The 14,584-nt window shown below is 43.7% G+C and overlaps 1 protein-coding gene across 5 annotated transcripts in view; it reads left to right on the forward strand.

Moving 5' to 3' along the window:
• Positions 1-864: 864 nt before the first annotated feature.
• Positions 865-14,584, forward strand: part of PRDM2 (PR/SET domain 2) — a 113,887-nt gene continuing 100,167 nt past the window's right edge. For 4 of the 5 annotated variants that reach the window (XM_036349090.1, XM_036349095.1, XM_036349089.1 and 1 more), the window contains exon 1: positions 882-925. The gene's annotated coding sequence lies outside the window, so the exon portion shown is untranslated. Of the gene's footprint in view, positions 926-14,584 lie in introns of all 5 variants that reach the window. The other variant, XM_036349085.1, reaches the window with a different exon arrangement.

Raw genomic sequence — 14,584 nt, forward strand, 5'->3', positions numbered from 1 at the left:
ACCTGCGTGCTCCCTCCTAAGGTTCCCGGGTGCCCCTGCGTCGAACCTCCTTCCGTTCCGGAGGCCTCGTGTTGCCCATGACGTTCTGATTCTTCCTGATTTCATTCCTCACTTTATCTTGACGTGCTCGCGGCTTTAAATGCCATCCGTAGGCGGCAACTCCCAACGCCATCTCCTCTCCAGCCTCCTCCCCACCTGCCTGGGAGCTGGCTCCTCGGGGACGTCACCCGGTTCGGCGCCATGAGAGCCTTCTTCCGCGCCCAGGTCGCCCAGTGGCGGCCTCCGATGTCACCACGTTCCACAAGGACGAGGCGAGCGTCGGGCGCGGTGCCGGAGCCCCGCCACCTGGGACGGCGCGGGGCAGGGGGCCGGCAGGCGCCGGGCACTCGGGTGGACGCGGAGCGAGCGGACCCGCGGCGCCGGCCCCCGGGCGTTTGATCTGCGGGGCGAGACCAGCCCGGGCCTCCTGAGACGAGCGCGCGCGGAGCGGGGCTGAGGATGCCGAGCGAGAAACGCATGTTGCTCCCCGCCGTCTTCTCGGAAAGGCCGTGGATGCCCGTCGTCTTGCAGCTGCGCTGAACCCCAATCCTTCGGTGCGGACTCGCCGGGCGCGGGGGTTTCCGTCCAGAGTCGCCGCGCGGGCTCCGCGGGGTCCCCGGCGCGAGTCGTCGAGGGGCGTTTGGGCCGCTCGGCCAGACGGGCCGCGGGGAGGCCGCGCGTCGGCGCGTGTGCGGCCGGCGTCGTCCGGGGAGCGCGGCCGGGGCCTCCGCGACGGCGCGCAGGGTGCGGGCTCCCACCGACGTCACTTCCGACCGGGGCCAAGATGGCGGCGGCGCGGCCGCGGGCGGCGGGGCGTGCGGAGCGGCGGCGGCGGCGGCGCGGGCGGCGGCTCTCGGCGCTCTGAGGCGCGGGGGCGCGGGCGCAGGTAAGCGGCTACGGGTCGGGCGGCTCCCGGGACGGCAGCGGAGGCCCGGCCCTGCCCGCGGGCGGCGAGGCGGCCGCGACACGCCGGGGACCCGGGCGCGCAGGGCCGGGCGGGCGGGCGGACGCGCCCCCTCCGGGGTCCGGGCGTCCCGGGCCGGCGGGGACCCCGGAACCAGGCGCGGCCCGCCGGCGGCCGGGGTCCCCCCTGCGGCGCCCAGCAGCCGGCCCGGCCCTGGGGCCCGCGGCGGCGAAGTTGCGGTTCGCTTTGTCGCCGTTGGTGAGCCGCGCGCCCGGCGAGGGGACGCGTGCGGGCTGCGGGCGGCGGCGCGGGGCGGGCACGGCCGCCCGGGGGAGGCTCCCGCGGTCCCAGGGCCGCTCCAGCCTCGAGCCGGTTCGCCGCTTCCCTTTTGTGTGCGCACCGAACGCGTCTCTCCCACTTGCAACCCCAGGGTGCGTCTTGCGTCTTTGTGTTCCCCAAGTAGTTTTTGTGCGGGTCAGCCTGGAAACTGGCTCCCGGTCGCGGGCCCACCGGGGGTGGGTGGGTGTGGTGTGTGTTGCAGACGTGCACTTGTAGATTATTTTGTCGCTAAAGATACTCGCGAACCTCTTTTTGATGGTGGCGAGTGAGACCTGGAGGGGACCTAACAGGTCGGGGTTGATGACCGAACCTCCGAGGTTCCTTCCGCCCCACGCGGGGACCGCTGAGCCACGGCTGGCCGCCTTCTGTCTCTGTGGGGGCGGGGGACCTGCGGGGCCGACCCCGCGGCCGACCGGAGCCCGCGTTCCCTCGCCGCGCAGCTGTAATTTCCCGGGAGAGGAGACCCAGGCGCGCCCCTCGGTTCCATCCAGTGTGGTGTGAGGTTTTGGTTTTATTTCACAAGTGGAACGCCTTTCGGGGACTCCCACGAGGTCCTTCGGTCCCTTAAGTCAGACACTAAATTGGCCATACCTAGAACGCGACTAAATTATCTATCTATCTATCTATCTATCTATCTATCTATTTATCTATCTATCATCTATCTATCATCTATCTATCTATCATCTATCTATCTATATCTATCTATCTATCTCTAAGTTTTTGTTTGCTCTAGGTTTACTGTTATAAGCAACCACGGCGTTGTACCATTCCGCGATTCTTTCAAACATCCTGTCAGTTTGATCAGTTGCATCTCCAAGTATTGGGGACGTGGACAGGCCTTTTTAATTTTTTTTAAGCATGTTTTGAAATTTGCTGTACAAATATGGAGGAGGAAGTGAGACACACAGGGTTCTGTTTGTGACATAGCGTGCGGCCGCCCCATCCTTCTCTAGAAGCTTCCTCACACACACTTTGGAATCGCAGTGTCGTCTGGGGAGGACCTTTAAAGACCATCTTAGTAAAACCTCTCCCTTCCAGCTGTGGCAACTGAGCTGGACAGTCACGGCTTCTGGTATCCCAGGGCTCCTTTTGACACTTTTTTTTTTGGTTGGATTTGGAAAGTCAGTACATTTGAAGTGCATAGAAAAGCGCCAGGCACATAATAGAAATGCCCGATCAAGATTCGCCTTGGTTGCCTTGGAAGGTGGTTTCTTTCATTGAAAAGTTGGCATGTTCAGATTGTTTTTTTCATATTTTGTAGACAGCTCCCGAAACAGTATGGTTTAAATATGTAGTGATGTATTAGTTTGTAAGTACAAAACATTGTGAAGATTCTCACTATGGAACAATTAGAAAATAGAGAAAAGCACAAAAAAGGAATAGAAATCAGGCATAACCGTCCCACTCCTCAGATAACCACTGTGATCATTTATCTCTATCGGTGTCCATGTGTGCATTTCTTATATATATACCGTATATTTATTCACTTCTGTATATTTATGTTTTGTACAGCCCTAGTTGGTTTGGCTCAGTGGATATATACCGGATTGATGTCATCTTGTGTATATATTTATAACCTGTCTTCCCGTAGGATATTGTCAGCATATATCCAATCCATTAAAGTTTCTTCAGTATGATTTTAATGGCTATGTGACATATACATGGGCCATAACTTATTTATCAATTCCATATTGATCTGTAAGGTTTCTATATAGCCCGAGATTTTCTTTTCATTAAGATTTGTTCAAAAGGATTTTCTATTGTGAATTTTAAATTTGTGTAATCTTTCAAGATATCTGAACATTAAATTCTATTTTTTTAGCCTGTAAAGATGCATTTTCCCTACCAATGCAGTTACAGAGTCAGCACTGTTTCAGCTCCCTCAGCCAGATCTGTGCAGTTACACACATAGAGCTGCATGCATGGTCTTTTGATGATTATTTTACATTAGATGTTTTATTTATTCATGTGACTGTTTCTTGAAGCTGCCGCTCTCTTTTCAAGTTCCAGATCTGATTTATAAACCTTTTAAGTCCTATTTGATCATAGACTTTCCATGGTGGAAAGCACCGTAGGTTATTTACTATTTTCCTGTCTTCTGACTTGCTCTTCGTGCTATTGAAGAGCTAGAAAAAATAAGCTGGTCTGTCAGTAGAAAATGCATAGCGGGGAGTGAAAAGGGACAGTCGGGGAAAATTGTCAGATTTGCATGGTGATCCAGGGAGTTTCCAGATGATGGGGACATTGCCTGACAGTCATTACTGCCGATGCTGCTGATGTGCATGCAGCGCCGTGCGGATTGCCTGCTCTCAGCTGCGCTGTCACCCTTCAGAGCGTTTGGTTAGAGGTCTGGGCTCGTGTTCTGTTTCTCTCTTTTGAAGTTAGAAGTTTATAGCTAAAGCCATAAAAATCATCTTCGTAGGGCGATGATTGGGAGCTGTGGACTCCATCACTGAAAGCAATACGTTCCATGAAAGCAGGGCTTCTTACTTCGGCACTATTGACAGTGAGGCTGGATAATTCTGTTGAGGGCGCCGTCCCGTACATTGTAGTATGTTTAGCAGCATCCCTGGCCTCTACCCACGAGATGCCAGCAAGACCTCCCTGAGTGAGAACGACTGATAGAGTCTCCAGAGCCAGGGGTCCTCAAACTACGGCCCGCGGTCCACGAAAACATTTATCCGGCCCGCCGGGTGTTTGCCGCCGCTGCCTGTCCTGCTTAGCAGCCGACTCGTCCCGCGCAGTGCGCATGTGTGGAATGTCTGAGGGACAGTGAACTGGCCCCCTGTTTAAAAAGTTTGAGGACCTCTGCTCCAGACATTGCCAGATGTCCCCTGGGGGGCAAAATCACCCCAGTTCTGGATCGCTGCATTAAAGGAAAGCTCCTCTAACTGGATGGTAGAATCACTGAAGCAGTTTATGGAATCTCTTTAGTCAAAATACTAAGAATAGACTGTATGGTTTACATGAAGTCCGCCTTGCAGTTGGAAAGGACTTAGTGGCCTGTTTTTGGTTTATGATTCATTGAATGGTCACTTTCAGCAGTTCTGCTTTGGCATCTCTTTTGTGGCAAAGGATGGAGCAATGGGAGGTAACTTGGAGACTATGCAGTTTGCATGCTGAGGATCAGCATCCCAAATATGTAGATCAAATTATTAGGAAATTTAAATATATTTGCATAGAACCAATGAATGGTGAATAATTTAAGCTCATGATCTAGTATACTGAATAGCACAGAAACAACTTTCTTTTTCTTAAAGAAAATGAGACTTACTGGACTACCCCATTAAAGATTGATGGAGGAAACCAAACTAGTTTTTCTAATAAAATCTCTCTTTTTTTTAAAAAAAAACAACCAGTTCACAGTTAGGTACCAGAAGTAATGGATTTATCTTGAGGAGATAAGGTTTACTTATGAAGTGCTTATGTAACTTTAACTTAATATTTATATTGTAAAGATAGCTTACTGAGCTTCATGGCAAACATGCATCATTATGCAAATTTTCCTGGGTGAAATAAGTGTAAGTTGTCACATCTTTATTTGTAAACCATAAGAGTATAGATAGTATAGATTGAATTTTAATGTGGCATACTAAAGTACTCTTTAGTTAGAACTTACTGATAAATAAAACAGAAGAAGAGACATGCTGTAGGATTATTTGGTAATAGTTTGGTTTTTTTGAAAAAACAATATCTGCATAATTTCACTGGAATGAATGCATGTGTCATTTCAGTATTCTTTCTTAAAGAGAATGCCTTCTGTTCCCCGCCCCCACCTCCCTGCAGTGTGAATTAGAGTTTTGTACGTAGTAAATCTGGTTCATTTGGAGTGAAATATGCTTATATTTTTCTCAGCACTGCATGGTACTTATTCTTAGAGTCTTGGTTCATGTCATACCTCTACTGTGTTTTCATTTATTAGTCCTTTGGAACATACAATAAAGGAGTTTTCACTGAATAACTTATGTTTGCCAGCCATTTTGGTGAAAAGAGTATTTTGTAGCTCTTGCAGTAAATCATATGATAGGCTTTGCTTTGAAAGAGCTAAATTATTTCTTGGCACAGCTTGCCTGAAACGTGTATAGCTAAGTGCAACTGTTGGTTTGATTATGGTGGACTGCCTGTCTGGAAATTGGTGAAACCTACAGATTTTATAGGTGCTTGTAAGTAGTTCCCCTAAGACTACATTAATCTCTGGTGGGGAAATTCTGTGGCATTTTCAAATCATTTAAATGATGCCATCAAAATTTAAAAAAAGTTTTGAGATTCACCAAACACTAAATAATATACATTAGCACGAATCCTGTGCATTAATTACCCAAGACCTTATTAAGATAATGTAAATTAGGCAAAATTTGGAGTATGAATATAAAAATGATATTTTAAATGTTTCTCACTCTGTGAGGATTATTTTAGGGACTTTGCCATAATTCTGAAAGACCTAGTTTTAAAGTTCACCTGAAAGTAGGAGTTTTAAAAAGGAGGGCCCTTGGGATAAATTTAGATTTTTTTTTAATCCTCACCCGAAGATATTTTTCCATTGATTTTTAGAGAGAGTGGAGGGGAGGGGGAGAGACACAGAGAAACACCAATGTGAGAGAGACACTCCGATTGGTTGCTTCCTATGTGCCCCCGACCAAGGCTGGGAGCCTGCAACTGAGGTACTTGCCCTTGACCGGAATCGAACCCGGGACCCTTCAGTCCGAAGGCCGACGCTCTATCCACTGAGCAAAACAGGTTAGGGCTAAATTTGGGTTCTTAATGGTGAAGCACTTGTCAGAGTCACTGAGTAGGTCTGTTCACCTATTTGGAGAGATAAATATTGTATCAACACAGTCGCCTAGTAATTTAATTGAGCCTGGCCTCAGTGCGCTGGATAAACCCGATCACAGATGGATCACAGAGACTGGTATTTCTGGCAGTGGCAGGGGCAACTGGGATGTTTTGAGATGAATAGATGAAGACTAAGACAAGCAGTCTGAGATTCTTTATGTTAATAGCATTTCTCCGAATGCAGTAGGTATTGAGGGATAATGTGGTACAGTGGTTGAGAGAAACCCTTCAAAGTTATCTCTGAGTCCTCCAGCTTTTTTTCTTTTTAAATCTTCATCCCCAGCCTTGAAGGCAGTCTGTGCTGGGACCTTTTTTTCCATTTGGGGGATGCAACTTTCTATGTAGCCTCTCCTCAGTCTCTAAAACAGCTCAACACCTTCCTCTTTTTTTTTTTTTTATACATATATTTTTAAAATATATTTTTATTGATTTCAGAGAGGAAGGGAGAGGAGAGAGATAGAAACATCAGTGATGAGAGAGAATTATTGATTGGCTGCCTCCTGCAGGCCCCCTACTGGTGATTGAGCCAGAAACCCAGGCACGTGCCCTTCACCAGAATGGAACCTGGGACCCTTCAGTCCACAGGCTATGCTCTATCCACTGAGCAAAACCAGCTAGGGCTAAACACCTTCCTCTTAATCGCTACTCCTGACTGCTCTGCCTTTAAAATCTGTTCAGGCAGTCATATTCCACTTGTTGGACTTTTCACCATCTTCATTTACCTCCGGTTCAGTTAGAAAACATATTCTGCGGCTGCCCTTTCCCCACCTTTGTCCTTTCTCCTTCCTGTTGATTTACTCTTCCTAAACTGTTAGACATTCTTTTGTTTGTGATCTCCCCTCCCCCTCCCCAGTCTGAAAGAACTCCTGGCTCCACATTGCTCATCCCAGGTGGCCAAAGCTACCTTCCTGATGGGCAGTCATGGAACCAGGTTTTCCCCAGCCTCCTGCCTACATGTGTTCATGGGCTCTGCCTCTAACTCCTCTTCCATGGTTCTCTGAAGGCCTCCAGGGCTTTGGAGTGGGGTGGGAGGGAGGTTGTGTGGGATAACAACTTCTTACACAGTATCTGGGGAGCCCTAATTATAGGGTCAGGGTTACATTTAACCTGGAACTAACTCCCGACCAACAGGACTATCCCATGTAGTCTGTCACTGCTCTGCTCCTACTGAATATGGGGGAGGGGCAGCTGTTCTCCCAGTCCCTTCCATACCTTTCACAAAGCCAAATCCTTCACCATCTCTTCTCTCTGGATATTTCTTCTTGAGTCACACTAGTTTTCCACAGCCAATAGCACCAAGACATCATCTTTCATTTTTGTCACAGATGGGGAGGCATTTTTTTTTTTTACCTTGAAACGACTGCAAATAATTTATTTTGAGGAAGCATACTTTCCTTTAAAAAATAAAAACTCATGTATGTACGAGACCTTCTTAAACTGTATAGAAATACACAGGCATTGCTATTTAAAAATGCTCTTGAGAACAGAAGTAGGGACATATTTAGAGGATAGACTTCAAACCTCAGATTTTATTTAAAGTAGAAGAGTTGCTTTCTACCAAAATAGTAAATACCTTAATAACCTTGGGAGAAGACCTATAGAATCTTGTAGTGGTATGTGTGGCTTAGCAAAATAGATCTGGCATAACTTCGATTTTGTTTTAGGTTGTTCACTTATGAATTTAGGAAGCCCCCTTGTCATTTATATGTGGTTTGTAGAACATGAGTTTTCTATGTATTTTATCCTGTAGGAAAATCCCAAAGAGGTCTGAGTGGCCACTTGTCAGGTGACTATATTAATGTTTAGAGAGTTTTATGTGAGAAAATGAATACTTAGTGCCAGGACCAGTGTGTGATATTGCTGAAGCTTTTGTCCCTTTTTTCAGGAGATTCAGAAGACTTTGTAGGGTTTCTGAAGACCTCTCAATTTTGACTGTTTAATCACAAATGTAAATCTGCATTGGCAACTCTAGTGGAAAACAACAAAGGTGTTAACTGAGAATGCATTTTATTTTGGGAATTGTGAAATGTGGCATTTTATTTTAGAAATTTTGTGTTTAGCATTTGAGTGTTAGGAAAGAATTGACTTAATTTTCCTTTTATATACCGAAAGTTTTTGCACATCTGACATGGGGGAAATGTTAGAAAAGGATAGTTTTACTAGTATAGGAACTTCTTTGACTTCAATGCTGTTTTTCAGAATGTGCATTCAACAGTTGCTTAAGTTGTACTTTTCCTAGGAGAGATGGCAGTTGTAATAATAATCTTGAATCTGTGGCACAGTTCTCATCAGAGAGTAGTGACTGGCTGGAAAGCATTTGTATTTTCACCCACCCCCTTTTCATATGAATTTTTACCAGTTAGTATTGAAAATAAGGAAAGGAAGTTAACTTTTTAATTCAAGAGTATTTTGATTGGATGGAGTTACTTCACCCAGGAAAATAGACAAATTTTTTTGTTTTTAGTATCATCGGAAGGAGTAGCAAACTGTTAGTGAGAGTAATATGTTGTAATTTCTGTAGAGAAACTAGATAGTTTCATTTGTGGGGTGGGAGGGAATTATTGTAGGAACCCTAAACAAAACTTGAACTTTGTGATGTAATAAATTACATGTTCAGTGCAGTGTAATGACATAGATGCATACATTTAATCAAAAGAAAAAGGGAGAGCATGTGTTAATAGCTATCCATAACATCCGCCAGGTAAATGATAAACAGTCAGCAATTGCTACACATTTATTGCTAAGCTAGCTCTTTACTAATGGTGGCTTGGAGCAGTATATTTTGAAAACTTTCCCTTTAGTCCTCCCCAGCCCCCCCCCCCCCCCCCCCCTTTTGAAGTAGATTCTAGTGGAGGAAAATATCCCCAGAGTGCCATAATCTAAATTTAGACTTATGGTGCTTTCTTAGCATATCCACAGGTTTACTTATTTAACATCTTGCTATGGTGCTTAACTTAGATATTGCAAACAAAAGCTCTAATCAGCATTATTTTCTCATTGGCGCTGTGCGGCTCTAAAATCATTCAGAACAGCAGACCCTCTGCTTTTCCTGTCTGTTAGTGCGGAAACTGTGCTGTCTGAATCAAATCCCCCCACCTGGAGTAAAGTGCTAAACTCTGCTTCCTTATTTAGGTCTGTGTCAGGACACTGCTCTATGAATTTGGTGAGTCAGGCCCCAGGATATATATATGTCTGTGGCGTTGTGGGCCTCATTGAGGAAACTGATTGATTGAGATGGGAGAAATGACTGGTGTATTTGTGAGCTATTCTATTCTCTGTATCTCTCTCATACTTTTTAGGTGGGAAAATTCCTGTGTGGTCTGCTCTGTTAAACCGGTGCCTTTTTGCCTCGGTAGAGGTCATTCTAGAGCAGTGGTTCTCAACCTTCCTCATGCCGCGACCCTTTAATACAGGTCCTCATGTTGTGACCCAACCATAACATTATTTTCGTTGCTACTTCATAACTGTAATGTTGCTACTGTGATGAATCGTAATGTAAATATCTGATATGCAGAATGTATTTAGGTGACCCCTGTGAAAGGGTCATTCGACCCCCAAAGGGGTCGCGACCCACAGTTTGAGAACCGCTGTTCTAGAGGGTGAGAGACACAAGCAACCCGTTTCCAGGAGTAAGAGTTCACGCTCTCTAATTCAGCAACTCACCAAGTATTTGCTGTATTCTCAGCCTCTGTGTCCTTCACACACTCACACATGATCTCTTTATTCTTTTTTAAAAATACATTTTTATTGATTCCAGAGGGAAGGGAGAGGGAGATAGAAATCAATGATGAGAGAGAATCATTGATCAGCCGCCTCCTGCACGCCCCCTACTGGGGATCGAGCCCGCAACCTGGGCATGTGCCTTTGACCAGAATCAAACCCAGGATCCTTCATTCTGCAGGCCGACACTCTATCCACTGAGCCAAACTGCCTAGGGCTGATCACTTTATTCTTTAAGTGATAAACATGTCAGGTTTGATTTTTTTTTTTTCACTTTAGCTTATGTGGTAATATAGCCTGCTTTTAAAAGGAAAGTTGGCGGTACTTTTTTCAGTGTGAAACTAGATGTCCTGGATGATTACTGTGAAATTGTGTTTATTACTTTGTTTTTTAATTATTTTTTAAAATTCTCACCCTAGGATATTTTCCCATTGATTTTTAGAGAGTAGAATGGAGGGGAAGGGAGGGGAGGGAGAGAGCGGGAGAGAGGAAGGGGGGGGAGGGGGAGAGGGGGGAGAGAGAGAGAGAGAGAAACATTGATGTGCAAGACACATCTATTGGTTGCCTCTCATACACCAGACCTGGATTGAGTCTGTAACCAAGGGATGTCCCCTTGACCAGAATCAAACCCAGGACCCTTCAGTTTGTGGGCTGATGTTCTGTCCACTGAGCCAAACGGGCCAGGGGTGTGTTTGTTATTTTAGAAAAGGAAAATGATTTTCCATCTAGCAAATTCTTGGGTAGATTCAATATTTATGAATTACATGCTTTTGCTTAATCCAGTGAGTAGTAGGTGCGAAATGTTTTCATACTGATATCTAGAATTTATAGGCTGTAATTTGATGATTCCATTCTCCTGGTAGGAATTCTGAGTGGTAGTTTTTTTTTTTATATAACATAGTATATTAGTTGTGTTTGTAAATTAATAGAAATGGCTTTTGAGAAATTTTCATAGTTTAGGTTATATTTCCTAGATTTCCCCCTAGATTTTCCAGACTTTTCACAATATTTTTCCAGAAGTTTCTGGATTGCAAGAATCTTTTGGTCAGAGTAAGTTAAGAACAGTGTTAAACATCATAGATCTACTCCACTAGTAGCTTAATCATCACTGTGTTTGCCACAATGGTACCTTTTAACATGAAAGCTCTACTTGATGTAGTTTCAGACTAATTCTTATGTAGGTCATTAACTTTCCAAGATTCCTTTCACAAAATGATTTTTAACACTTTTGTTTATCTAGTCCATGATTTCATTGCATTTATGATCTTTTATATTTTGCTATAAACATATTAGTTCTCTTTTGTTTACCCTTTGTCCATAAGCTATATACTGCTTTCTGAATCTTAAAATTTAAAGTTTCTTGTGAGTCAATGCTTCAGTGGAATTCTTTTGTAACTTCAGAAAGTACTATTAAATAATTAATATTGGGGACCTCTAAGTGAATGTTGCAAATTAAAGGAGTTATTTTACAAATAGCCCCAAAAGATCTAAACTTATTTAAAAAATTTATAAAATGCCAGCTACTTATAGGTGAACATATAAATTAAATCAAATAATTATTTTTCTAATTCTCTCCTCTCCATCCCAGATTTAAACTAATTTTAAAAAATCTGTTACTGCTTTTACTTTGCTTTTCATAGAGTTTTGTAGTTTTTACAAGACTCCAAGGGGCAGACATGGCAGTTCAGCCTGGTGTGTGTGTGTGTGTGTTACTGTTTGTCTTTCCTTCAATCAGCCTATTGCAGAGGGTGGGTGGTAGTGAGATGGCTGGGGCTGCAGGACTCGGGCAGTCTGCATATCTCTATTTTCTAGCCTCTCACCCTCCATTTCAGATGACAGCAGCTTAACAGTAGTTGAAGTTGTCTTGACACTATAAGGGACCAGTATTTGAATAAAGACCTGAAATTTATTATTGCTATATTGATATTGTTCATGTATAACCAATTCATCTTTATGATACTAAGTTAAATATTTGTAAGGATGATTTGTCCTAGAATTTGGAAGCAATATAAGTATATGTATATTATTAAAATCTTGGATGTGTAAAATCAAGATCAAGCTCTTATTTTTCTGGGAGTGTATGCTATTAGTAAGGAATAGTTGGTGATAAAAAGTTACATGCCCTATGTCTGCCTGCGGTCCTTTATCTGATAAATGCCAACGGGTGAATGAGAGGGATATATAGAAATATTCAAGAAGGTTTAGTCAGGCATAGAAATCCAGACAAGAAACTAAGGCATAAGCCAGGGTCAGAGAAGTCCTAGGGATTTTAGGTATTTACCTTTGGAAAACTAGAGGCACTTAATTATTTACCACTTAAACGTTTTGATAGAATTGTTAAGTTTTAATGGTATGTGTGGAAGATTCCTCTGTGCCTCTACCCGTGGTTCTCAACCTTTGGCCCTTTAAATACAGTTCCTCATGTTGTGACCCAACCATAAAATTATTTTCGTTGCTACTTCATAACTGTCATGTTGCTACTGTTATGAATCATAGTGTAAATATCTGATATGCAGGATGGTATTAAGCGACCCCTGTGAAAGAGTCGTTCGACCGCCAAAGGGGTCGCCACCCACAGGTTGAGAACCGCTGCTCTACACTGATAGGATTGATAGTTCGAGTTCTCACATTTGGTAAAACTTTGATCTGAGGTATCTGTATTGGTTAAGTGGGTATGTAGAAACAGTGCTGTGAAGTCAACACCGAGTATGAAAGTTCGGTAGGATTGCCATGACACTGGCACAGGGCTTTGCGGTGCTGGAGGAATCTTAAGGAAGTTACTTCAATAACTGTTTTTTAGAGTTTTAGAGTCTACAGTTCATAGGTGCTCAATTGGGATGGTATTTGGGGATGTGTAGATGGTTTGATTGTCAAAGTGTGTGAAGGCATTACTGGCATTGGTTGTACAGGGCAGTGCTAAATGGCCTTAAAGGAAGGGACAGTCACCCAGTCCAAAATGCAGTGGTCCTCAAAGTCTCAATTCTTTTGTTGTAACAACATCTCTTATTTTTAATAAAAAGTATAACTTAAAATATCATTTGAGAAGTGTTGGATTTGCAATGCGTTTGGTATTGTAGAATATTTTAGATGTATTATTTGACATTGTTGTAAGCTAAGAGGGAGAGAGAAAAAAATGAGGGTCTGGTTTTTAGCCGTTAGGATTTGAAATGATTGACAGAAGGGTCCAAGCATGTAGATAAGTAGTGAACTCTAAAAAAAAGACGTTAAGATCCTTTTGTTCTCTGGAAAGAAATGATGAGTGCATTCCTATTTGGACAAAGAGGGAATGACAGTGTAGAAAGAAGATTATTAATCATGTAACAATCTGAATTATATTGTAAAATTTTTTATTAAGGAAAAGTTGAGATAACAATAAAAGAACAATTGGCCCTCTGTATTTACAGGTTCTGCATCTACAGATTCAATCAATCAAGGATTGAAAATATTTTGGGGCGGGGATGGGTTGGGGGGAAGTTAGGTTGCAGATGTGTACCGTGGAGTTAGGTTTACAGTGACTGATGATTGCGTCTATACTGAATATTTACAGACTTTTTGTCCTTGCAATTATTCTCTAAACAATATACTGCAACAACTATTTACACAGCATTTACAATGTATTAGGTATATGGGTAATCTAGGGAGGATGTGCCTATGTAGGTTATATGCAGATGTGCCATTTTATTTAAGGTGCTTGAGCATCGGAGGATTTTGGTATCTGTGGGGCAGTTGGGGGTGGCTCCTGGAACCAGTTCCCTGATACTGAGGGGCTACTGTACTTTGATACTTTAGGTATGTGGTTGCAGATGTGGTTGCAGGTATCTCAGTTGTTTGAATTGCACCTGTGAGCTAGCAACTGCAAAATGGGAAGAGAGAGAAGAAAATGTTGTTGTTGTTTTTTTTAAAAAAGAGGGAAAAACAAATGGAAAGCACATGAAAAGAAGGAGGCAGCATCTGAAAAAAACGGCAGTTCTATTCTTTCATGTCCTTAGGATAAAAACCCTGGTGTCATCTCTGACTTCCCTCTTTCATACCTGGAATCTAATCTGGCATCAAATCCTGGGACTCTATTTTGCAAATAGATCCAGGATCCAGCTACTTCTCACATTTTTTTCTACTACCTGGGTCAAACCACCGTCATCTCTTGCTAGGTTGGGCCATTAGCCTCCTAAGAGGTCTACTTGCCTCCACCCCACTCTCTTACAGTCTCTTTTCAATATTATTTTGAATTAGCAAAACATGGTAGTTAGCCTATCATATACTTTACAAAGTACTCCACTGGATATTTTAACCACCCCCTTGGCATCGTACATCGTTACTACAGTTATTGGGCATATTCCCCATGCGGAAAGCCACATCCCTGGGACTACTCTGTAACTAGCAATTTGTAGTCCTTAGTCTCTTTAAATCTAAGTCACGGTAGATCATTCCTGCCACTTCAGCCTCCCAGTGGCTTTCCATCTCTGGATGGAAAAGCCGTATCCATTCCGGTGAACAGTGCTTATCTTGCATAACATTGTATAGCTCTTTCTGACGATCTTTCATGAAAACATTTGTATTTTATTGTAGGGTTTTTTTCCGTTCTGTACCTCGAAGAGAACACCCTGTGGCCAGTGTTAGTAAATCCACCTCCAAAAACTTAGTGAGAAGCAGGTGAAAAACCTGGCATTTTATTCACTCCGGGACATTTTATTCCCAAGATTCCTCTGAGTGGGACCAGCCAGTAGGCATTTGTGGTAGAGAGGGCCAGGC

Source organism: Myotis myotis, unplaced genomic scaffold, assembly GCF_014108235.1.
Source record: "Myotis myotis isolate mMyoMyo1 unplaced genomic scaffold, mMyoMyo1.p scaffold_m19_p_2, whole genome shotgun sequence".
NCBI lineage: Eukaryota > Metazoa > Chordata > Mammalia > Chiroptera > Vespertilionidae > Myotis > Myotis myotis.